Below are 25,568 nucleotides of genomic sequence, written 5' to 3' on the forward strand. Positions count from 1 at the left end.
ATTGGGATGGTACAGAATACTTGCATGTAGCTTGTTAATGAAGAGGGAGAAAGACATTGCAGATAAGAATGATCCTTGTGGTATGCCATTGCCCAGATAGGCTAATGTTGTAGTTGGTTCCCGAGTTAAGTATCTATCTTTCAGGAGGGATCAAAACTATTGTAGAACGTGGAGGCTCATTCTTTCTTTATGCAGGGAGTATAAAAAGAGAGTGTGGTCTACTAAGGCAATTGCATTTATGAAATCATTAAAGAGGGATCCAGTGAGCAAACCTTTTATATATGTTCTGAAGTATTTCATCTCGTTGCATGGATATGCATATGCTGCTTAACTTTTTAGATGGGGATGCAAAAAGTGATTTTACATCTTCAGGAAAAGCTGATCTCTTAACCATATGTTTTCTAGTAAACAGAAGTGGCAGCTCAAAACCAGGCACTAACAGCAGCTTAACCACATTTGACCATTTGGATTTAATCAGGATCCAGTTAGGCGTACATATGCAGTTTCTGAAACTGCAATTACCACAAAGAAAATTTGCTGTAAACCATTTTTAGTGCTAATAGATTTTGTGTGCTTCCCTGACTGTTCTGCAACAAAGTGAGTTGATATATATATATATATATATATATATATATATATATATATATATATATATATATATACATTTGGGGTTGTGAGGTGTGTCCTATTTATGATTTCTAGGAAAATAATGCTTTTTGCGAGTCACTGAAAATATCTTTTGATAAATTATGTTCACGGTAATTGTAGTTACTAAAAATTCTTTTAGTGAGTCAACATGAATCAATCTAAACTTAACAGCACTTTATAAGAGTGTTGGAATATGTTCACTTACGTGAATTATTAATCCATACCAAAATATGACACAAGTACTCTGCCATTTGCATATGGTAATCTAATGCCCTGACATATAATGTAGGCAAAGTATATACCAGTATAGACGATATACATAAATCATTATGAGCCCTACTTTCTTTGAACTTTTAGCTCACGACCTCTATAAGACTTTAATTCAATTGTTGCAGGTTTAACTGTGAGATTTATGTTAAAATAATTATTCTCCTCAGATAATCTATAAAATCTGCCATGTGGTTTTAGTAATTGGCAGCATGTTTTCTTGTCCTGATACACTTCAACAGAAATAACATGGAAGAAATCAACTAATGCGTACAAAAGTTAGACATTTAGGATGATCCATTTTTAAAAGCTTTATGTATCTTCACTTTGTGGAGGGTAGGATTTTAGCAGACTAGTTGTAATAGTTGTTTATGATTTAATTCTATCAACAAAAGTCATGTCCTTTGGAAAGGGAACTTAAGACAAAAAAAATCATCATCACCATCTGTTTTATATCCTACAGGGGGGACACTAATCATAGTAGGCAAGGTCATTATTATCTTATTTTTCAGTCTGAGTTTCTAATGATTGCTGTATGTTTTCTCTCATTCTGTTGTTTTCTGTGTCTGTCTAATAAGTAGAAGGTGTTGGCATTGATTTGCTGTTGTCTATATACAGAGGAACCTCTGATACATAGGAGATCAATAACTTGAACCTTAAACATTTTTGAGTAATAAATATTAAGGGTGGACATTAGTTGTCTAATAGTAAAAGTGTATACCTAATTGATCTTGACAAAACTGTCACAAAAGGGCAAAATACTAAAAACTGGAGACAGTAGAGTGCTTGTGAGAAATGATTACTCAGTGTACATCGGGTCCCTAGGTGCTTTCAACAAAGAATATTGGCAAGGAAGTCAGAAAAGGTGTGAGCAAAATATCAGAGGTCTCTTGACTCAAAAGCACTGGTTCTGATCAAGATGACTGGAGACAGGGACTTCCAAGATTGCTGCACACAGATCAACAGCTTGATTTCTGCCCTCCCAATGTGAAGAAAGACATGGATGGATAAGCGCCAGAAACTCTACAAGTTTTAGTAAATTCACTTATTGGCTAGTAATTACACTAAGATGCCAGCAAAGAAGAAACTTATAGACACCAAAAGAAAATCAGCTAGTAAATATGAAGACAAAATACTGATTGAGAAGAATTATGCAGCTATTCAGCAAAGAACAGTTCAGACACCAGCTTTAGTACAAGATTTGGCTTCCAGTAATCTAGAGGAAAAGATAAATTAAATGTACTCAGAGCTGATTAAAATAAATGAAACACTGAAGGAGTACATCAACTCAAGTAACAAAAGGCTGGAAAAGATGGAAGAAGCTTTAAACAGATATTCAGATGAACTGAAAAAAAACCCTGCAAAATCAGAGGTCGAAATAAAGAAAATGCTAGCTGAGTATGAGACTGCTCAGGAAGAACTATTTAAAAAATGATAGAGTTACAGGACAGAGCACACAGAGAAAACCTGAGATTTTCTGCTGTCCCAGAGAGGAACAGACTATATTAATTTTATGAAAGCACAAATAAGCAACTGGATAGGTATTAAACAGCAGGATTTGCTAATTGAAAGGGGTCATCATGTGTATTCTACAAACCTGGCCATAGGGAAGCAGCCAAGACCTGTATTAGTAACGATGCACTCATACCAGCAGAAAGAATTGAACTTGACAAAACTGTGGCAAAAGGGCAAAGTATTAAAAACTGGAGACAGTAGAATGCTTATGGAAAATGATTATTCACTGTACACCAGGCAGAATGGAAGCAGATGTATCCCAGTAATTAGGGAATGTCAAGATGCAGGTATGAAATTCAAGCTGCTGTACCCAGCTGTCTTCAGCATTTTTTCCTGGAGGATTAAAGCTATTTTTGATGCAGAACAGGCTAAGGACAAAATACAAATCTTTGTCCAACAAAAAGTGAGCCATCAAACAAAAGGGTGCTATGCTTCTCATTCTTCTGATAATAAAGCTTATAGACAAACTTTGCCAGTGAAACATTTTCCAAACATCCAAAGGAAAAATGCTTCAGAGGCAGAAAAAAAGCACGGGAGCAGAAAAGAATAATTGGGAGTACCTTGGACTTGAACTGGAGTCTGGGGTTAGGAGATGGAAATGATCAGGAAGAAGACTGGCAACATTAGAATTAGTGAATAACTGTGAGACTATAAAGCATCAATCACATTTGTGAAATATGGCTTTACAAGAAAAAAATTAAAAGATTGGACTTTTGCTGATTTTGTTAAACTTGTGGGGGAATGAAACGCATATGCCCACTTCATTTCATAAATGTTTGGAAGGAGACTGAGGAGAAGAAGGGGGAAAAGAAAAGTAACTGTAAGTAAAAATGTTTTGTTCTTAACAGTTGTTGTATGGGCCATTTCATGATACGATTTGCATGTTATAAAGTAAAGTATTTTCTGTTATTGTTTTATATGATAAAGCAGACAAGTGTGTTTTCTTTAATAGTTTTAAGAAATTTAGTCATTACAATGTAAAGAGAAAGATTGGACAAAAACATGTTTAAGTTAATATGCTGTAATATTCAGTTGATGAGGTATGGAATGGAATGTAAAGGTGTACAGATTATAATATATGTAGAGCTGATAATGCTTTCTGTTTCTTTTGTACAGGTGAATGTCTGGACTGACATAATCTAATAAGTTGTTTTTATTTTGTTTTGTTTTTTGTTTTGAAAGCAAGTAAATAAACAGACACTGAATGCAATGAAAAGTTGTCCTTTGGCAAATAAATGTTCATTGTAAGTTGAGATGTTTGCAGAGCTGTATGCACATTTGGTACTTGTGTTTCTGTGGAGACAATATGACTATATGAGGAAGCAATAAATGCCATAGGGCTAAGGGTTAATGTTTTCTAAAAGCATATAAGCATTTTTTCATATCTAGAAGGGGAGTGGAGATAGGACAAGAACAAGTAGCAACTGGTATAACTAGTGTTAGGTTTAGTTATGTCTGTGTGTGCAGCTGTCGATTTGGATAATTGTTCCTATCAGAGGGGTTAAATTTAATTATTTGAATATATACATAGTTTTCTGTGTTTGCTTTATGTTAATAAGTTATTAGGGTATTCCACGGGAGTGTTTCCTTTTTTGTTCAATGATTTTAATTAAAATAAAATGGCTTGTAAAATGTGACGTGTTCAAATGGAGATGACAAGAATCAACTGTATAAGAAATCAACCTGTGAAACATTAGTGGTTGCATGTAACACAAAAGCAGGAAATAGAGATTAAAAAAAGCTGTCATATATAACAGCTGGAAAAAATAGGTTCTTACTATAATGGCTACACTAAACATATTAGTTTGGAATGTAAATGGCTTCACAGATACAGACAAAAAGGTAAGAACATTGAATTATATTAAGAAAAGCAAACTCTAAATAGCAATGTTACAGGAGACACATTTGGGAACAAGTCAACATGTGAATTTGATAAAGAAATGATTTCAGGATGGATATTCACTAGAATATCAGGGAAAATAAAAAGGAGAATAGTAATACTATTTGGTAGAAAAGCTCCAAAAGTGATAGAAGAGGGGGGAAATTATGGTACTTGTAGATTTGTGATAGCAAGGGGCTATTGGTAAGAGAGGAAGATTACACTGCCATTTATTTATATTCCACCTAAAACTGCTATTATGGAGTTTAAGAAAGTTTGGGGGAAAATAATCAGCTTTTTGCAGGGAATATTGCTTATAAATGGGGACTGGAACTTAATTTGCAATAGTGAAGATATATCTGGGCAACCTAAAAGGGGAAATATAACAAAAGAAGGTAGATTTCTGGAGAAATTTATGAAATATGTTGTATGAAAGATATAAATTCAATAGTAAGAACTTTGAGAGACTTTACATATTATTCATCAAGGTGCAATAAATTGGCTAGAATAGACAAATTATATTTCAAAGGACCATGTGGCATTTAATTGAAAGCTTTGACACATGTCCAGTAACTATTTTAGATCATGTGCAAATAACAAATAAGATAAAAATTCAGGGTAAAGATGTAGAAATGAGACTATGTTAAAAGACAGGAATTTAATGAATGGGTAGTGGGAACTATTTGAAAGTTATTAGGGAAGACAGAAATGTATAGGTTGTGAGTGAGATACAATGAAATTGTGTTTTAAAATAGAGCAGAAATACAAAAAAATAAGATATGGCTAAGAGCTTCCAAGAATTACTTAGAGACAAATGTTTAAGTATTGGAGAATTAGGAGACTCTCACAGAACAAGAACAGATGTAACTGTAGAGTGCTAAAGAAAAAATAAGGGAATATCTTGAAATGTAGCATGAGTTTAGAAAGACTGCTGTTAAGCAACTGTCTCTTGATAACTGCAGAACACAAAAAAAAAATCTTAACACAATTACTTAGGCTACAAAATGTAGAAATGATTGTAGCAAAACTTAGGGAACTTATAGCAAGAAAAATAACCAGAGATCAGGTATAGGTATTAGAGATATTTTGGAAATGTTATGAAAATTTGTATAAAGCAGGGGAATGTTGAACTCAAGAAAAAGTAAAAGTGGGAATATTTATAGAAGACTTAAGTATGGCATGGTTACAGGCAGATGAGTATTAACAACTAACAGTTAAGTTAGGAAGAGAAGAGATAAAAACAATGCTGTATAATCAATCTGCAAGAAAGTCTCCAGGAACAGATGGTATTTCTGTGGAAGTTTGAAGTTAGAAGGGAAGAAAGTGATAAAGATCTGGAAGATTTTGTTTAACAGTATTTTAAAAGGAGGAGAGCACCAACATCCTAGAAAAGAAGCTTTGTGGCTGCAATACCTAAAGATGGTAAGGACCTAACAAACCCAGCTTCAAATAGGCACATTTCAGTTTTAAACCATAACTATAAAGTGTTGATGTCTATAACAGTTATAAGAATGTCAAAGGAGTTACCAAATCTGATAGATATGGATCAGTATGACTCTTGTGAAGGGGAGGCAAACATCTGACATCTTTAATAGAACAATGATGATCCAAAGGGAAGCAGAATGTAAGAACATATCACTGTTGTTGGTGAGTCCTGATGCAAAAAAAGAATTCAACAGAGTAAGCTGAGATTTTATAATTAGGGCAATGGAAGCATTTGCATTCCATAATACAATAATAAGGTTAATTGGGAGGTTATATGAGGGATTGGGGTAAAAAAAATAGGAATGTTCCTCTCTGATAAGTTATGTCTGTACTGACTGTACTTTGGGGGGACCGGTTTACCTGCACTACATTGATTTTTCTTGGAATTACCATTCAAAGAATTTACATGAGTTCATACTCATGATTGTTAGGTTTCTGTTTCTCTACAGATATCATGTGCTTTGCTTTAACTTTAGGCTTTTCTGTTTTTAGAAAGTAATACAAACAGAGAAGAATGGGCAGAAGTGTTTTTGCAAATTTTATGTCTAATAAGTTATAGTAAGTTCTTAGTCTTCCTTTCTAAAGTCCTTTTATTAAAAGAAGAATGGAGTTTGTAGGAATATACCATGTTGTTCCCTTAGACAAAACTGATACTGAAGGTGAACAGCTACCACATGAGCACTTGTTACTGACATTTAAGGGGGATGCATTTTATCTTTCTCTAAATTAAATAAACTGTTACAGTTTGGAAAAAGGACCTTTAAAAGAAATTTATGAAAATGTAGAGAAAATAAGGGCTAAAAAGGACCTTAAAAACACATTTATTAAAATGTAGAGAAAATAAGGGCTAAAAATTATAACTCAAGTCAGAGTTAGGATTACTCTCTTAGGAGCTAGGCTACCTTCTAATGTTCATGACTGAAAAATACAATATCGTCTGCTTGGGACGTCAAACTCCAGAAAATTCTGACTGTGGACCTATATCACACCCATATGCAGGAATCCTGAAGTGATAATAATTATGAGGAATCCTGCAGTGATGATAATGATGAGGAATCCTACAGTGGTGATACTTATCAAGAATCATGCAGTGCTGATATTGATGAGGAATTCTGCAGTGGTGATAATTATGAGGAATCCTGCAGTGGTCATAATTATCAGGAATCCTGCAGTGATGATAGTTATGAGGAATCTTGCAGTGGTGATAATTATGAGGAATCCTGCAGTGATGATAATGATGAGGAATCCTGCAGTGGTGATAATTATGAGGAATCCTGCAGTGATGATAATGATGAGGAATTCTGCAGTGGTGATAATTATGAGGAATCCTGTAGTGGTGATAATTAATAGGAATCCTGCAGTGCTGATAACCATCACAAATCCTGCAGTGATGTTAATGATGAGGAATCCTGCAGTGGTGATAATTATGAGGAATCCTGCAGTGATAATAATTATGATGTACATATAGTTTTCTGCCCAGTCCATTCATTCACTGGGAGGTGGGCCATAAGTTGCAGTACATTGCTCTTATGTAGACTTAAGTCATTGCTGAATTTCTTAAAAAGAGTGTGAAAACAGCACTGCACTGGCTTGTATGCATCTAACAGAATGACATATCAGAGGGCAATAACCTAATACATCTATAGCTTATGAACTACAATGATTAATTAGGTAGTTTCTAAGTAATGTATGTGCATTGCTTACCTCACATTATCACATTTTATTTACTATTTATTGCTTTTTTTTTCATAGCCCATATTTAACTGCATTTTTTTTCTATACTAAATAGATTTGCTGCTGAGTCAAATGTCATGTAGGTCCATGCCTTCCTGGTTTTCTGCCTTTTAGCCAGTAGCACGGTATAGTCTGTGATCTTAAGAACAGCCAAGGATTTCAAAATTCAGGGTTCATTTAGGTGGGAGAAGGAATTATAAGTCTCCCCACCTACTGCTTTATTGTTGCATAACCTGCCAGTTACAGTAGTCAGTCTTGCGTGAATAATGCTCCATTGTTAAAACACACATCGATGACTAACATCTCTCATTTCATGGGACCAGATACTGAATTACTCAGATGATTGAAAAATATAATAATCAAAATGTCAATCCACAAAATCTTATGGCCGTATTTATGTGTGCTAATCCTAACCCTACCGCTGTTCCTAACATGAGCCCCACACATTATCTTACCAAAAAAACATTTATCTAACAGTATTATTACACACGACAGGCACAGACACAAACAGAGACATAGACACACATACACACACACACACACACACACACACACACACACACACACACACACACACACACACACACACACACACACACCACATAGAGAAACACTTACACAACCTTAAAACTATCACCTTACCCAGCACTTACTCTAACTGTAACCAAGCAAAACTTGCACACATATTCAAACATTCACACACAATGCTCAGTCTTTCTCCATACCTAGCCCTTATTCTAATGCTAAAGCACAAGACCTCACTTATCTGCATGTGAACACTGCTTACCAACCACAAAAACATTCAGTGATCCAATGTGCCACATTTCCTTATACTGACAAATGGGAAGTTTGATTTACCGTTACTGCAGTATACTTTGTTAAGGAACCATGCATTCAGCAAAGTAGAATGCAACTTAATATGGGTCTGTATTAATTTTTGAAAACTAATTCCATCTGTTCATTGAACACAAACCAGTGAACAGCCCTTCATCGAACATTCACTTAAGCGAATGTTTTTCTAAGGGAAGGGAGTTAGTTGGACAGCATTAGAAAATTTGCCCTTTTCCCCACTGTAGTGCGATCTCAGAGTTGGTATCTATATGTAGTGAGGTGTGGGGGTTGCGGACCCCCACCTTGGTGGGTTTGATATAATGTAGTTTGTGTTATGGTCGGTATGGGGGACAAGTAATTCCCTTCCCTTAGAAAAAAGTTTGCCGAAGTGAACATGTGATGAACAGCTGTTACCTGGTTTGTGTTCGATGAATGGCTGTTCACTGGAATTATTTTTTGATGAATTAATATAGTCCTACTTAATATACACACACACACACACACACATATATATATATATATATATATATATATATATATATATATATATATATATATATATATATATATATACACACATATTGGTCTACTTCAGAAGACTGAAAAACCAAAGGACTGAAAATTCAAAATACTGAACACTTTTTTAATGCAAGGGCAAGCACACCTGCACCCCTCCTGTGGGGGGCTGCACCCCCACACACCCTACCAACTATATATCAACTCCAAGATTGCACAACAGTAGAGAAGGGGCAAATTTATTCAGTATTTTGTATTTTCAGTCTGTTTTTTCAGTCTTCTGAAGTAGACATACATGTATGTATATATACATATATATATATATATATATATATATATATGTGCATGTGTGTGTGTGTGTGTGTGTGTGTGTGTGTGTGTGTGAGCATCTACTACTTCACTATACCCTGCACATTCATATACAATTTATTTAGAGCTGGGTCCCATTTACTCACCTTTAAGCTGGTTGTTTATATGTTGTACAATTTAAATATATTGGCTTGGATGTGGTTTACATGTTCTCAGAACTGTTTGTATGCAATTCATAGCTGGTATCTTGGTTCATTGCAAAAGTTATTTGACTTTGCAGATTTTACTCCTATCTAATATTTAATGCTCATTGTCTGAACAATTATTTTAAACTATAATATTTTTATTTTTTACTTTAATTACTGAATCAGTTACAAATTCTGAACTTGGTTTTCAGTTTAGTTTGCTGTGTTATTACTCTTGGTTTGAAGTGCAGTGTCTGGTGTCTTGCAAAATAGTTCAGTGTTCACTAATTTAGATTATACATTTTGCCAGTATTTTCTGATTTATATTTAGTATATAACATTTGAAAATATATTGTATGGCATATGAATTAAGTCTACTAGTATCAGGTTGCACAACCTTTTTAAGTGGATTAGGTATATTACTTTAACAGTGTTCTTTAACTTTAGAAGTGTCTTTTAAACTAAGAAGTAAGGTTATTAACAGTTGACAGATAGCTGTGCACACATATAATTTTATTTGCTTAAGTCATCCTTATTTTTTTTTCATTTATCTTTTAAACTTCTTATATTAACTTTAAGGCGAGGAATGTTGTTATCTATGTGAGTTTGTATGTGTGTGTGTGTGTGTGTGTGTGTGTGTGTGTGTGTGTGTGTGTGTGTGTGTGTGTGTGTGCGTAGATGTGTCTAGTACCACATGATAATTAGGTGTGAAATAATTGCGTTTTAAAGACTTGTGAATCTGACTCATTCGATAGCTTCTGCTGCATATTTTTTCACAGATTAAGCTACATGAAGTGATAATTGTTTTTCTGCTGTTCTTAATTGCCTTTTAACTTGTCACCTGTCTGGCATTTACTTAGCAGGTCAGGAGAGATAACACATCTTTTATTTATTTATTGATTTCATTAATTGGTTATGTTGGGTGGTTGAAGGATCCTTTTCAATTATGACCAGGCCCACAGGTAATAACTTTTAGAGGATGGAATTTTTATATAGCAGTAGTCCAGTTAACTGCAGTAATGTCAGCATTTACATAATAGTGCATACATACTGATGCAAGCTTTAGGAGGAATAAAAACTCTACTTACAGTAAGCAACCTAAGTAACCTATCAGGACCGCTTGAGTCACTTTTCAACTATAGCCTCAAAACAGGCTTTGTACCATGGGACTGGAGGACTGCAACATTTAACCCACATCACAAGGGTGGACCATCATCCAGTCCCAGAAACTACAGACCTATTAGTCTGACTAGTCTAACATGCAAAGCTATGGGACAAATTATCACAGAAATGATTAACAAAGGCATAAGTGACCTTCAGACAATAAACCCAACCCAGTTTGGCTTTGTGAAGGGAAGATCATGCCTACAAAACCAGGTGGACTTCTTTGAGAAGGTCACCAAGGGAATGAATGAGGGGAAAATGGTGCATATTGCCTACTTGGACCTGGCTAAGGCATTCAGTACAATATCCCACTCGAGTTAGTTGATGAACTGACTAAACTAAGCATCAAACCCTGCATAACTGTGAGATACATTTCTGCAGTTGGTGGCTTTGCAGTTGCCCGCCCCTAGTATAAATTTGATCTGGGACCCTCCTCCCAGTCTACTGTCATTACCTCATTCTACCCAGTACAGGGAGAGCATTTGAGAAGGCCAATCAGCTTAATTTCGACTACTCCTTTCTCTCTTTCCTTTCTCTCTTTCCACTAAAAAAAAAAAAAAAAAAATGTATCTGCTTTTACTGTATTTGTGTTTCTTCCTACTTTATTTTGCTTTTGCGTCATCTTAAAAGTACTCAGTTGTATTTATTACTGCTTGGTGTAACTCATTCTAAGTCTTTTAGTTTAAGCACTTGGGCTTCAGACCAGTTTTTTACATTAGGAAGGTTTGTGGTCTGCACTGTAGTGGCAGAACAGGTAGCTTACATCCTTCTAAGTTGAGAACTGCTGATTGAGGGCTCAGTGTCTGTTAATCTAAAAGTGTATTAATTCTGGTTTAAGCACTTGGGCTTCAGGCCAGTTATTTTACATTAAGAGGGTTCGTGGTCTGCACTCTTGTGGGAGGAGAGGCAGGACTCTGCCCTTCTGAGCTGGGAATTTCTGATTAAAGGCTTATAGTGCCTGCATATTTCAATGTCTTCTTACTGAAATCGGTACACCTTGTTTGCTGTAGCATAGACTAGATCCAGGCCTGCTGAATCTAGCTTTGTTTGCATAACTTGAACAATAATCCAAAGTATTCAATTGTATTTATTACTGCTTGGTAGTAACTTGATTAAAGTGTAGCTATCATTCTAAGTCTTTTGGATTAAGCACTTGGGCTTCAGACCAGTTGTTTTACATTAGGAAGGTTTGTGGCCTGCACTGTGGTGGCAGGACAGGTAGCTTACATCCTTCTAAGTTGGGAACGGCTGATTGAGGGCTCAGTGTCTGTTATTCTAAAAGTGTATTAGTTCTGGTTTAAGCACTTGGGCTTCAGGCCAGTTATTTTACATTAAGAGGGTTTGTGGTCTGCACTCTTGTGGGAGGAGAGGCTGGACTCTGCCCTTCTGAGCTGGGAATTTCTGGTTACTATAATTGGTACACCTTGTTTGCTGTAGCATAGACTAGATCCAGGCCTGCTGAATCTAGCTTTATTTCTATGCTTGTTGTTTGTTTGCTTGTTATTTCCCTGAAAAGTTAATTCCACCTAAAATGTGGCTTTTCAGCACTTCTGTGGATACCTAGTGATATCTGCATTGCTTACTGTACTTATTTCCTTGTTTCACTTGAAAGAAAGTTACTGTCTGTCATTTTTGCATTAAAGTTACCTGTAACACATTGCATTTAAGTTACCTGGCACTTGCTCACTAAAGCAATTATATAAGTCAGCACTAAAAAAATTAAAAGCACTACACCCTCACAAACTCCCCTTGAGTACCTTGTTCCCCATTGGCCCTTTTTTCAATTATAAAGGAATTCCCAATACTATTCTAGCATGTCCAAAGGTCAGTTGTCAATCTCCTCTCCGGTCCAGCTGGTGAATCTGGGAATCTTGAGGCAATGTTACAACTGCCTCATGTACACAGACAACCCTCTCCTCCTCCCAACAAATTCCAACACATGTGAGAGATGCAACCATATAGCCAAACTGGAGGCTAAGCTCTCTCAACTCAGTACTGGCGTAACCAGTCAGGAGGAGAAGGAAACCACACTCACTACAATTCCAGTCTCACATAGACCTACCACGACAGCAAACCCAACACATAAACACATAAAAACATACTCGGAGGCTCTAAATAAAAATCTGCCTAAGCAGCAGAGACCTCCAAAGCAGACACCCAAGCAACCACTACCCCAAAACAAAACACGTGCAACACATAGCTCACAAAGCCAGTGTGCCGAACGGTCACAGCCCTTAAGGCTAAACAACACACCTGATACACTTGTAATAGGTGACTCTATCATCAGGCACACTGACGTCCCGCTCACCAGGCTGAACAAGGAGAAGGTCATGGTGAGCTGCCTGTCGGACGCTAGGATCCGCCACATAACACAAGCACTCAGGTCACTCCAAGGCAAGTACAAATATGACTCAGTCATTGTCCATGCTGGTGTGAATGACCTGAGATGTACCTCCCTGGACTACATGAAAAGAGACATAGAGGAGCTCTCGGAGCATGTAGCCCAGGCCGGTATGCCCCTGACCGTGAGTAGCATCTTACCCTCACCAAGAATGATGCCACAATATGAAGACAAGATGATCAATTTCAACAACTGGCTTAAGTATTGGTGTCATTCAAAGGGGATCCAATGCCTGTCAGCCTGGGATGACATGTTCGACAAGCCACGATGCTTCGCTAGGGATGGCTTGCACCTGTCACCCCTGGGCATTCGGATATTGGCAAAGGCTCTTGCTACCCCAATAATGCCTTTTTAGGCAAGGCTAAAAAGACAAACCCACCTCCATAGGTATCACAAGGGATAAGAAACTAAGAGTAATGCTACTCAACGCCAGAAGTCTAAACCTCAAGATGCACGCACTCAAAACTCTCCTTAGCATGGAGAACATCGATATCTGTGCAGTAACAGAAACTTGGTTCAAGGCTCCCAAGAGCACCCCAGCACTACCAGGTTATACCTCATACCATGCTTTTCGGCCCCAAAACTTGGGCCGAACCACAAAAGGAGGGGGAGTATCAATATTCGTGAAAGATATCCACACCTCCAGGTTGGTGGCACAGCACGAAGCATCAGAGATTATCCATGTGCAACTAACAGTGGGTAAAACTGCCTTCCAGTTTATAGCCTGCTACAGACCACCCTCCCAAACCCAGGAACCCCACTCGGCCTTCCTGAGAACACTGGAAAATATGAAGGTCTCTCCAAGTACCATTATATTGGGCGACTTCAACTACCCAAACATAGACTGGGAGCATTACTCTAGCTCCAACACCCTGGCCCAAAGGTTCCTAGAATTTATAAACTCAAATGCTATGGAACAACTTGTTACCACTCCCACAAGAGGGGAAAACATACTGGACCTGATCATCACCAACATGGGGACTTTATGCTCCAGACCAGAAGTGTATCCCTCACTGGTAAGATCAGACCATAAACTAATCTCACTGGATATTCACATCCCGATCCCACCTCCTGCCCAGAAAACCACAGTGAAAAACTTCTCTAAAGGAAATTTCACACTCCTCAAAACTGAGGTGGAATCCTTCAAAGCCCCCGGGCCTGTGGAAAATATGGCCCAGACCACAGAATCCTTTATAAACGCATTCTATGAACACCTTCAGGAATGCATGAATCATGCAATCCCAAATAAAACCAAGACCCAATTCTCCAAAGGCAGACATCCTGTGTGGTGGACCCCAGCCATAAACAAACTATACAATAGAAGGAGGAAGCTACTACATGATAGAGCAAAATCCCAAAAAGGAAAGGCATCTCTGATCAGTATTAGCAAAAAACTACGGGCACTCATAAAATCGTCTAAGGCCAGCTTTGAGAGAAAAATTGCACAGGACACTAAGGATAATTACAAGGCTTTCTTTAGTTATGTTAGGAACCTGGGTGGAAATTCCCAGATATGCTCAGAATTAGTCCAAAATGACAAAAAATACACCGAACCCACAGACATTGCCAACATGCTAGCTGACAGGTTCAGCGCAAACTTCTCCCCCCCCCCCCACCAAAAGGGCAAATATCTATCCCAGCAGAGTGCTGCCCCCCCTGACATCTCAGATGCTCAGGTAAGAGCCGCCCTCTCCAAAGCAAAAAACACAGCATCAATGGGACCAGACGGTGTCCCAGGCAGCGTCCTGCATGAACTCCATGAAGAACTAAACCCAACATAAAACTACTGTTCAATCTCAGCCTTACTACAGGATATGTACCCAAAGAGTGGCATACAGCAACAGTGGTCCCTCTCCACAAAGGTGGTGCCTCAACGGATCCTGGAAACTATTGCCCCATAAGCCTGACTAGCTTGGTCTGCAAAGCTATGGAAAGAATCATCATGGACCTCATAAATAAAGATATTTGGGACCTACAGACACTGGATCCTACCCATTTCGGCTTTATAAGGGCAGATCCCGCCTCTTAAACCTGGTCAATTTCTTTGAAACAGTCACCAAGGCCATTGACGAGGGGAAGGTGGACCACACAGCCTACCTGGAGCTCGCAAAAGCCTTCGATACAATACCCCACTCGGGCATTATAGATAAGCTCACCAGCTTAAATATAAACCCCTATGTCACTAGATGGGTTGCAAACTGGCTCAAGGATGGAACCCACATGGTTAGAGTTGCTGGAGCCATGTCAGACTCCAAACCAGTTACAAGTGGCGTCCCACAAGGCTCAGTCCTGGGACCTCTCTTGTTCGGTATATATTTCTCGGAGGTACAGGCCAACACGGAAGGACTGTGGCTGACCAAGTTCACTGATAACTGCAAACTGGGCACCATAATCGACTCTCCAGCGGACACAAGTATCCTCCAAAAGGGCCTCATAGAAACAGTCAACTGGTGCCAGAGCCATGGCCTCAAGCTAAATGCCAAAAAGTGTATAGTCATCCCCTTTGGCAAAAACAAAGTGCCCACAAATTACCACATAGGTGGTAATCCATTAAGTACAGAAGAAGTAATTAGGGACCTGGGGACCCAAGTTGATAGCAATCTCTCATTTGACAACCACGTGGCCAAAGTGGTTAGAAAAACATTTTATATAGCCCACCTAATCATGAAGGGATTCACATCTAGATCAGGGGAGGTCATCATGCCTCTTTACTCATCCCTCTTCAGGCCCATAATTTAGTATAATGCCCCTTTTGGGATGTACCTTACCAGACACCTGCAGCAACTGGAAAGTCCCCAAAAGTACCTCACCAAGAGGATCAAAGGGCTCAAACAGATGCCATATGCTGCCCGGTTAAAGAAATTCCAGCTCTACTCACTGGCATACCGCCTGCTCAGAGGCGATCTGTGCCTGACGTATAAAGCCATGTCCAACCTGGAATTAATGGACATGCTGCACCTCAGAAAATCCAAATCCCATTGAGCCATGCGCTTGAGAGACTTGAACCTCAGCACTGAAATAAATAGGACATGCTGGAGGGACAGATTCATAACCCAGAGGCTCCCTTCACTCTGGAATAAAATAAAATCCCAGTCCAGGTTAGGCAGAGTCCCTCATTGACTCTCTTCAAGAGGAATCTTGATAAGTGGATGGAAGATCGTAGGTTTACCCCAGGTATCACTTCTGTGTCACTGTTAGACAGAGGCACAGTATACTAACCTCGAAAAAGGGCATAGCAAAATTAATTTAAAATGGGTGGCGAAAGCCAAACACACTCTGGCTAGGCTTATAAATGCCCTAGGGCAGATAGCCTAGTATGAACCTATGAACCTATGTTACAAATGCAAAAACAACACTGCTCCAAAGTGGAATAATTTCTTCAGCTCCAATGGTACCTAAATAAAATGAAAAAATAATTAGCTTCAATAATAGATTAAATAGCTGATGTCAATCCAGGGTTTTCCAGTATGTCTCAGCAAGGAACGAGATGCTTGATACTCAATGTGCCTGCTAAGGATGACCTGTACCTTTCTTTCAAAGGATTCCACATACTGCCTAAAACCTCTACTACTCCCTGGGCCCCTTTTTAGACCTTCCATTTCATGGACATTCTGATGTAACTAACATATCAGTCCTAAATTCTGATCATATTAGTGTTTCTCTCCTTAGTGACAGAATTCTGAACAAAACCTTGACTGATTTCGAGCACTTCTGCATTTGGAAAACATCCATGTCTGAGAAGTTACTAAGACCTGGCATAAACCCTGTATACTTGGGTTTTGCACTTTTTATAACTTCAGGCCCAAAATGGCAGCTGTCATCATATTCTGTCAAGGATCATATTACCTCCAGTCAGATTCCTAGGAACCCAAAAACTGAACACAGTGATCTACAAACCGTTATAGATGGGATTAACTATCCTAACATGTCACGGAACACTTTATTTGTCCATTGATGGCCACTTAAGATTCCTCAGTGTTCTAAATGATCTCTCTATAAGCACAAACTCCATTACTTTGGATGACTTTACCATTCAATAAACTAGGGCACCTCTACTTCCAAAATAGGATATGCCCAAACATTTCTACCCTTTATAAACAAAAACTCGCCTAAGCAGTTGGTGAACAAACCTCCTAGAGGGCACAGTATTCTTGACCCAATTCTTTCGGATATGTCAGCTTTATGTATTGCTTCGCTGGTAACTCTTTCCCCAGTGAAGTCGAACTACAAGTGACCTTCTCCTTTAAAATCCTAAAATCCCCTATAGTTACCACATTGATTTTAAGGACCACAACATGCCATCCTCAAGCTACTCTATGATGAAACTCCAAAATTCGCTTACCACTGCACTGCATCCAACCTTGATATAGTAGCAAGTTTCACTAAACAAATCTACACCCATTTAGAAAAATGCATAGAGCTAGCAATTCCTATCAGAACCAAGTATCATGAGAAAAAAATCACCCTGATAGTTTGCCACTATCAATAAACCCTAAACATAAGTAAGAAGAGTCTTAGTTACACAGCAGATCCAAAGCCCATCTTCTAAATTAAAATATCAAAAGCATTAAAAAAAAGAAAAACACCACTAAGTCCACTAATGAAGTCCATGACCTTAGGCTGGCCTCTGAAGACAAAGATAATTATATAACCTTCTTTAACTATGTTAGAAAACTAAGAAACAATACCCTACATTGCTCTAAACATATGCATAATGGACCGCCTATTGACTTGAACTATAAGACATTACAAATACCATTGAAAGCAAATTTGGTGTCAATTTCACATCCCAGGATTTCTATCTAAAGCCCTGAAATACCAGATCCCTTTATTCCCCCAGCTATCTCTAAAGATTATATACTGAAAGTGCTAATCAACACTAAAAATACTTCTTCGGTGGAAACTGACAATATATCTGGGTGCTTAATTAATTGTGTTAAACATGCCCTTGCAAGCCTACTCCTTAAACTGTTTAACCTACGTTAATCTAATGGTTGAACCCCTGATGACTGCCACAGAGCAATGATAACACCCCTCCATAAAGGGGGCCTTACAACTGACCAAGGTAATTATGGACTGATCAGCCTTACAAGCATCATCTGCCAAACCATGGAATGTATTATAAGTAACCTCACAGACTATGATATTATATATATTATTAGCCTTGACCATTGGCAGTTTGGCTTTGTGAAGGGGAGACCTTGCCTTCTGAATATGATAAACTTCTTTGAAAGGGCTGTGGATGTTGTATACAATAGCCATGCTGCACATCTAGTTCTCCTGACCTGGCCAAGAAGACCATTCTCCAGAATGGCATCATGCAGAAGCTAAATGCTTTAATAATCAACCTATATGTGGTGAGATGAATATCAAACTGTCTGAAAGATAGTACCTACACAATGCAAGTTACAGACACCCCATCAGGAAGTATAAAAGTGACCAATAGTGTCCCTCAGGGTTCAGACTGGGATCTTCGGCCTTTACTTCTCAGATATCCAAGCAGGCAGCGAAGATATCTAACTAACAAAGTCTGTACGTGACTGCATATTGGCAGTTGTTGTTGCCACCCTTTGACACCCAAATCCTACAGAATGAACTACCTCAAATAAACTGTTGGTGTACTAAAACTGGCTTCAAACTATATGCTAAAAAGTGTAGCATCACAACTTTTATCGGCAAACCTGTTCCTCATCATACTGTATAGACATCACACTGCTGCAAACTGAAATTCTGGTCAGGAACCTAGGAGCCTGAGATGATAATTCCTACATTTTTGACCATCATCTGTCAACAGTTGTCAGGAAATCCTTTTATTTAGCTCAGCTACATGCCAAAGAAATGCAGGATCTAAACAGGTAATCAATCTTTTAAACTCAGCATTGATCACACCAATTATTGAATTTGATGTCCCTTTCAGGATTCATGTCACTAAGCATATCAAGCAGTTATAAAAAAAAAAGATTCCAAAGTTTCTTAAATAAAATTATTACAGGCCTAAAGTCCCTGAATTATCAAAACAGGCTGGAAAATCCATCCTTTTATTCAATGTCTCTTAAACTTTTGCAGGGAAATCTCTGCCTTGTTTACTGTGCCATTAGAGGAACAGCTGTCTTGGACATCCTGTATCTCCATAAGTCCAATCGTTCTACCAGTATTGAATCAGGAGGTCTATATCTTTACCAACAGATAAATTAAACATGGTGGAGGGGCAGGTTTAGAACACAGTGCCTCACTAACCTCTGGAATAAACTTCTCCTGCATGTTAAGCAGCACATCTCACTATCTTTCTTTAATTATAACACAGATGACTGGATGGAATTTCAAAAATGTACTTCAATATTGATTGATATTGCCCTCCTGTAGAGAGGAGTTGTGGCCTGAGAGAAGATGCTGGTATGGTGTAAATGGTCACGAGGCTCAATAATATTGGAATAGCTATGAAATCTAGGCAATATATGCAATAAGTAGTCTTCATATGGGAGGCAGGAGAGACCAGAGTACAATGAATCCAGTACTGAGGCATAGACTTATTAACATCTGATGTCAATGATGACCTGAGGAGATCATCAAAGAGGATGGGTGGAGACAAGCTGTGGACCAATAACCTATCATATGAGATGGCTAAGCTAGTACAGAGTATGGGCAGGGAAGTGGTTGAGAAGTGTTAGGACAAGGCACTACAGGTAGCATTCTCAGAAGTGTTAATTTTGCCATTGACCAACACATGAAATAGAAATGGCAAGTCATGGTGGATATTTTATTTTTATTTTTATTGACTGAGGTAGAGCACTGATCCCTAAGGACCTTTTTCAGACTTAACCTAGCAACACAGTCTAGTTGCGTGACTTACTCAGAGCCACATTGTAGGCAAATGGTTGCTAAGGAAATGAAGCCGTGGACTACAGGAAGAGTGCATTAGGGAGTCCACTAAATGTATGCAGCAGTGCACAAGGGAGAAGAGGCCCATATGAGTATGAACGAGAACTGGCAGAGACATCAGTTCTCTTTTAGGGACAGATTTCATCTTAGCTTTGAAGAAAGAACAGTGATCAGATTCGAGCTGGAAGGCTCACCTCAGTGATTGTACCTTTAAACTAAGTTGAAGAGGAAAGGGGTCAAAGAAGTTTCAGACTGGGATTAGATTCTCATATACTAGGCAAAAGGAGAAGGCAGACATAGAACACAAATATATATATATATATATATATATATATATATATATATATATATATATATATATATATATAAGTGCAGAAGAAAATTAATGGGTAACAATTTTTGCAATGCATTTATAAATATCATCAGCAAAAAATTCTAAAAACATGACACACAGCTGATTTGGAAGACCAGTAGGCATGATCAGAGAAAAACTGAGAAACATAAGACAGGATAAGTCACCTATGTAATGGAATGCGGTAGCCAGGAAGCATGCTGTTTGATGGCTTCTGACAAGGAAGTAGGAAGATTGAAATAAAATACAAATGAAGACAGAGAGGTTCTAAAGCAGTCTTTGGAAAGGTCTGCCAGTAATTCATAGAAGGATTGTTGAAGTTTTAGAATGAGTGGGTAGGGAGAGAGAAGAAGCAGTCTTCAAGATTATATTAAGTAGAGTCTAGTAAAATCTGCACCTATACAAAATAAGACCCTACAGGACTCTGTGATAGAATGATTTTACAGCTTGGTATAACTGTAGTGGATCTTCTGAGAGCTAAGTAAAGTTGACAATATTTGTGCAAAATAGTAAATTTGCAAAAAAAAAAAAAATACCCAGGGGCATTTAAAATCTGTACTTGTAGAGTGGTCTAAGCCAAAGGCAGTGCTAAATAGCTAAAAGCATGTTGATAAATAATAAGAGACAATTCAAAAATGAAGAAAGAAGACTACGAAACACCAGGCAGTCAGGGTCAGTTCAAATAGGAGGACCGATTCCATATTAGTAGAAAAGAAGGGATAAATAATCAGAAATGGAACAATCTTAATCTAGCTGAAGGACCAGAAAAAGAGCAGCAGACAATGTTACTTAAAGAAACTGAGAGGATATTCATTTTCTGCACATTTCTGCAATGTTGATGTACACGATAGTTAATAGTGAATCATTATGAGTGACTGGACTGAGCCTTGGATGCAAAGTAACCAGCAGGATTACATAAATGGTATGGTAAAGTGCACAAGTGTAAGACTGATGGTGCCATGCAGTTTAGATTACAGTCACATGCATGAATAAATGTATGTTTATCATTAAACAAAGAGGACATTTCCTCAGAACAATGCATGATATGGTCTGGGGGTCGGAGTGAATGCATACTGTACAAATGAGCAGCCTGTGCTTTCTTTTATATTGAAATAGTAGGACTTTCTTTCATATTCTAATTGAGTCCACACCTCCTGACTATTAGTGTATCCTGCTTCTCAATGGCCTTCTCATTCTGTTATTCTGGCTGGATGTAGCCTTTGTTTATGGGGTCAGGCTCGGATAGTGTTGTACTATTACTATGTATGGCTTAGCTTTTTATTGTGTTTTATTGACTTATTTTGAGTCGTTGGTGATCAGCATGACCAAAGCATGTAATTTTGCCAAACAGAATATGCACTCCCTCCCACATCATACAGACACATTTCTGGCCTACACTGCTCTGAGAACACAGGCCATAGGAGAGGACTCTCAATTACAACTAAGTACCATTTCCAAAGTGTGGTCTGTGCAACCCCTCCCCTTGAGGAAGGAAAGGAATCATTCAGTTGCTCATTTATCCCTCCTCCATTTAGCTCTCTGGCTGCCAAACCGCTATTCAAACCTGTGTCACCAGCTGTAAAGATGGCTGCTGCCATCTACCAAAAATTGTACAACAAGCCAGTCTGATGGATATGGGGCAGATTATATGCATCATGCTATGACCTGAGACTTCCAGGAGACAAGAATGAAAATCCCACTGCCTACACTTATATTACAGGTTTATTTCCCAGGGATAAAGAAGATATTTTTCATAAAAGTAGATGTGGTAACATTGGATTAGAGACAGGAGTTGGTGATGACTAGAGTTGGAAGACATTTCTAAGCTTGAAAGACAGCTGATAGATCAAGGTTATTGACGCTGTTATTGTGAAGTAACTGTAACAGCTTAGATTTCAAATTCAAAGAAACCAGTGCATCACTGGGCAGTAAAGAGTTGATCAATGGCACAGGTGAAAAGGCTGAAAGAAACAGCAATAAAACAAACTAACCAAACCACTTTCATCACTGAGAACTAGCTCCGTACTCTCCGTATCGAGCAAAACAAAACAATAACAGCTCTAATAAAAGCTCCAATGACTCCAATAACTTTTATAACTTTTTAACTTTAATGACCTTAGTGTTAGCACTTTCATTTAACTTAATATTAAACTTCATCAGACATTACTATTTTTCTTACAATTCCATTTAAATAACAGCAGCTTTCATTTGATTGGTCCCCGACATACCCACCTACTTACACATTATGTGAAAAACACAGGTGAAAAGGCGTAAGAACTATTGCTGGTGTTAATATTACCAGACATTGGCAGCTTGAGGAAAGTAAAAAAAAAAATGTGTAGCTTATGAAAGAGGCAAGATGACATGCCACAATCATGAACTGTGACAGTTAAAACTTGAATTTAGGGTCTATACATGAAGGCCAGAGAATTATATGAAGAGGATCTCCAACCCACACATAGACTACCTGGACTTCAGTATGGCCTTTGACTCGGTAACACACTGGTATGAAAGCTGCAGACTCTGTAGGGCTGGGAATGGAATGGGATATAGAAACTGCATTACATTATGATAGAAGGTTAGGACAGGCTGGTATTGGTAATAGATATGATATCAGGAATAAACAGAGTAACTGATATAGTATTACAGGAACTGATCTCTTGTACAGTAATTCCCAATGTTTTCATTTTCAGATGTATATGAGGGGATAGAGAATAGCACCAAACATTTCTGTCATGGCACAAAGCAATGGCAGAGAGTGGAATGGAAAAGTCTTAGAAAATATGTGGAAGGACTAAATAAGTAGACAAAAAAAAAAAAGACAACCCATGAGGTTCACTGAAGGCAATTCAAAATGATGTGCTTAGGTTACAACAACCCTGGTGTGATATGTCATCTGGGGGATGAAGAATGCAAAGTTCATATGTCTGTAAGTATAATTTTCATTGCAAAATACCTTGCAGGAAAGCTCACTATCATATTACATCTGAGCATTTAGATTCACTCACCTTATGTGTGTCTTTTCTCAGGCAGAATTTGTGAAAGCAGTGGTATCTTCAGTGTGAGGAGGCAAATATGGTTTCTCATTTGCTAGTTACCGATGTTGGACAGCACAAGTCTCCATTATGTGTTTCATTGTTCACTGTTCATTATTGTCATTGGTTCTTAGAACCAACATTTCACACAGGAATGAATACCTATGACAGGCAAATAAGTCAGAATAAGCAAAACAAAGATGTACTCATGTAAAACTACCTACATTATTTAAACATCCTTCCTTTTCCAAAAGCAGTATTATATAAAATATGCAAAAAATAAAATAAAGACAAGTTTTCATTTCCAGGTCATTCATAGGAATTCATTAAAAGCCCTAGTGCAAACCATGCAACTTGTGCTAGAAAGATCCTTCCAGCACGATATGCCCATTTGTGATTCAGGAACATGTTAGTGGCAGTGACGTTGGACCTCATTGTTGGCTAATTTGCATATTTCCTGAACTGCAAGTACTACCAGAATGTGCACATCATGGCTGATCTGCATGCTGCAGTAGTATTCTGCTGTTCAGGTAGGCAATAGAAGCCCCCTCCAGTCACTGTCTGACACACGCACATGTACACAAGGGTACAAACATACAAGCGCACACACACACACACACACACACACACACACACACACACACACACACACACACACACACACACACACACACACACACACACACACACACACACACACACACACACACACACACACACACACATACTCACTAGAGTCCCTGTAACTATCTCCACAGTCTGCTGATTCCTGCTCCACGCCCTTATAGTTTAATGCTATTATGACATATATGATGTAGGCCATGGTGGTCTAGTGTATCCTCCCACCCTCTGATCCCTGTTACAAAGTTGGTACCATTACTGCACTTTTAAGAGTCAGCCTTGGTGGTCTAGTGGTCCTTCCTTCCCCTGTATTACTATCGGTGCCATTATTGCATCTAAGACTAAAGTCTTGGTATCCAGTGGTTTACCCCCAGTTCTCATCATGCTGTAAGTTCCTTAGGGAACTTTAAGGGGTATTTCCTGATAGCCGATTGTATTCCACCCACCCCAGTCTCCATGATAGTGCTGGTGCTATTACAGTACTTTAGAGAATCATCACTGGTGCCTGGTGTTTCCCGTTATCCCTATTCCTAAAGTATCGGTGCCATCACATCAATGTATTCCCTAGTGGTATACTGGTCCCCCCTCCCCACCCATACTCTGTGGTTAGTGCCTTTATGGCACTTAAGACTTGTGTCTGGTGTGACCCCTATCTCCATCATGCTGTTCTATGTTTTATGACACTATTCGCTGGTGCCCATGGTATTCCTTCTATCTCCATAGTAACAGTGGAGCAGGTATGGTACTTTTAAATATTATTCTTCCTGGTGTCCGGTGGTTACCCCACCCCCCCATTCCACATTTTGATGATTGTACCAATATGGCAATTTTACTGTAAAGCCCTGGTGTATATTGGGTCTCTTACCACATTTGTGCTCATGATTGAACATGGCCTTCTGGCTGTGTTCACTACTGTCACATGTTGAGGATGGACATGCTGAGCTATTCGGTCAAGTGCTTTCTTGAATCGCTTGGCCATATAGATAGCTTCCTGAGACCAGCTCTGGGGAGAGCACACACAGCTAATTAACATATGCCTCTCCCCCTGGAATGCCTCATTTACATTATACATAGCCATGGGTCCACCCTTCGCAGTGCTCCACTTCATTGTATTAATGGACCATGCATCACTGTGTAAATGTGATTCATGAATACAACAAAATACCATGACATGTGCATGGCCGCATACATATGGTGATACATTTATGAATCTGGACCTATGCATTTTTTTATTTTCCTTGTTTTTCATTTATTTCCTTATATTGTTTGTTTTTATCCAAATAAATGTACATTTGACTAAACAGTAAGAAAATAGCCATTTTGCTACACCATGATGCAAGAAAAAACATCAGTGCATACTGAGCAGGAAAACATTGAAAGGTAGGAGGAGATAATTTACTTTGTTACAGAAAGGACATACAAAATATCCACATAAACTATAAAGCTTCAGTATGAGAATGGGAAGTGGGTGCTTACTCACCCCATTCTAATAATAGTGCACAGAAACCCAACAGTTCTATCTTATCAAAGGTAAACCTTGATTATAAAATAACAGAATTTTGTAACAGCCAAGTGTTAAAGCATATATATATATATAGTGTATATATATATATATATATATATATATATATATATATATATATATATATATATATATATAGATAGATAGATACAGCTATAGAAATAGATTTAGATATAGTGAGGTAACAGTCAAGCACTATGTATGTCTGTATGTTCAAGTGGTTTC

The 25,568-nt window shown here is 38.3% G+C and overlaps 1 protein-coding gene across 2 annotated transcripts in view; it reads left to right on the forward strand.

Annotated features, from left to right (window-relative positions):
* NTRK2 (neurotrophic receptor tyrosine kinase 2) overlaps nucleotides 1–25,568 on the forward strand; it is a 1,124,811-nt gene that overhangs the window by 341,527 nt on the left and 757,716 nt on the right. The window lies entirely within an intron of this gene.

Source organism: Protopterus annectens, chromosome 2.part0 (genome assembly GCF_019279795.1).
Source record: "Protopterus annectens isolate FY-2018-M chromosome 2.part0, PAN1.0, whole genome shotgun sequence".
In the NCBI taxonomy this organism is placed as follows: Eukaryota; Metazoa; Chordata; order Ceratodontiformes; family Protopteridae; genus Protopterus; species Protopterus annectens.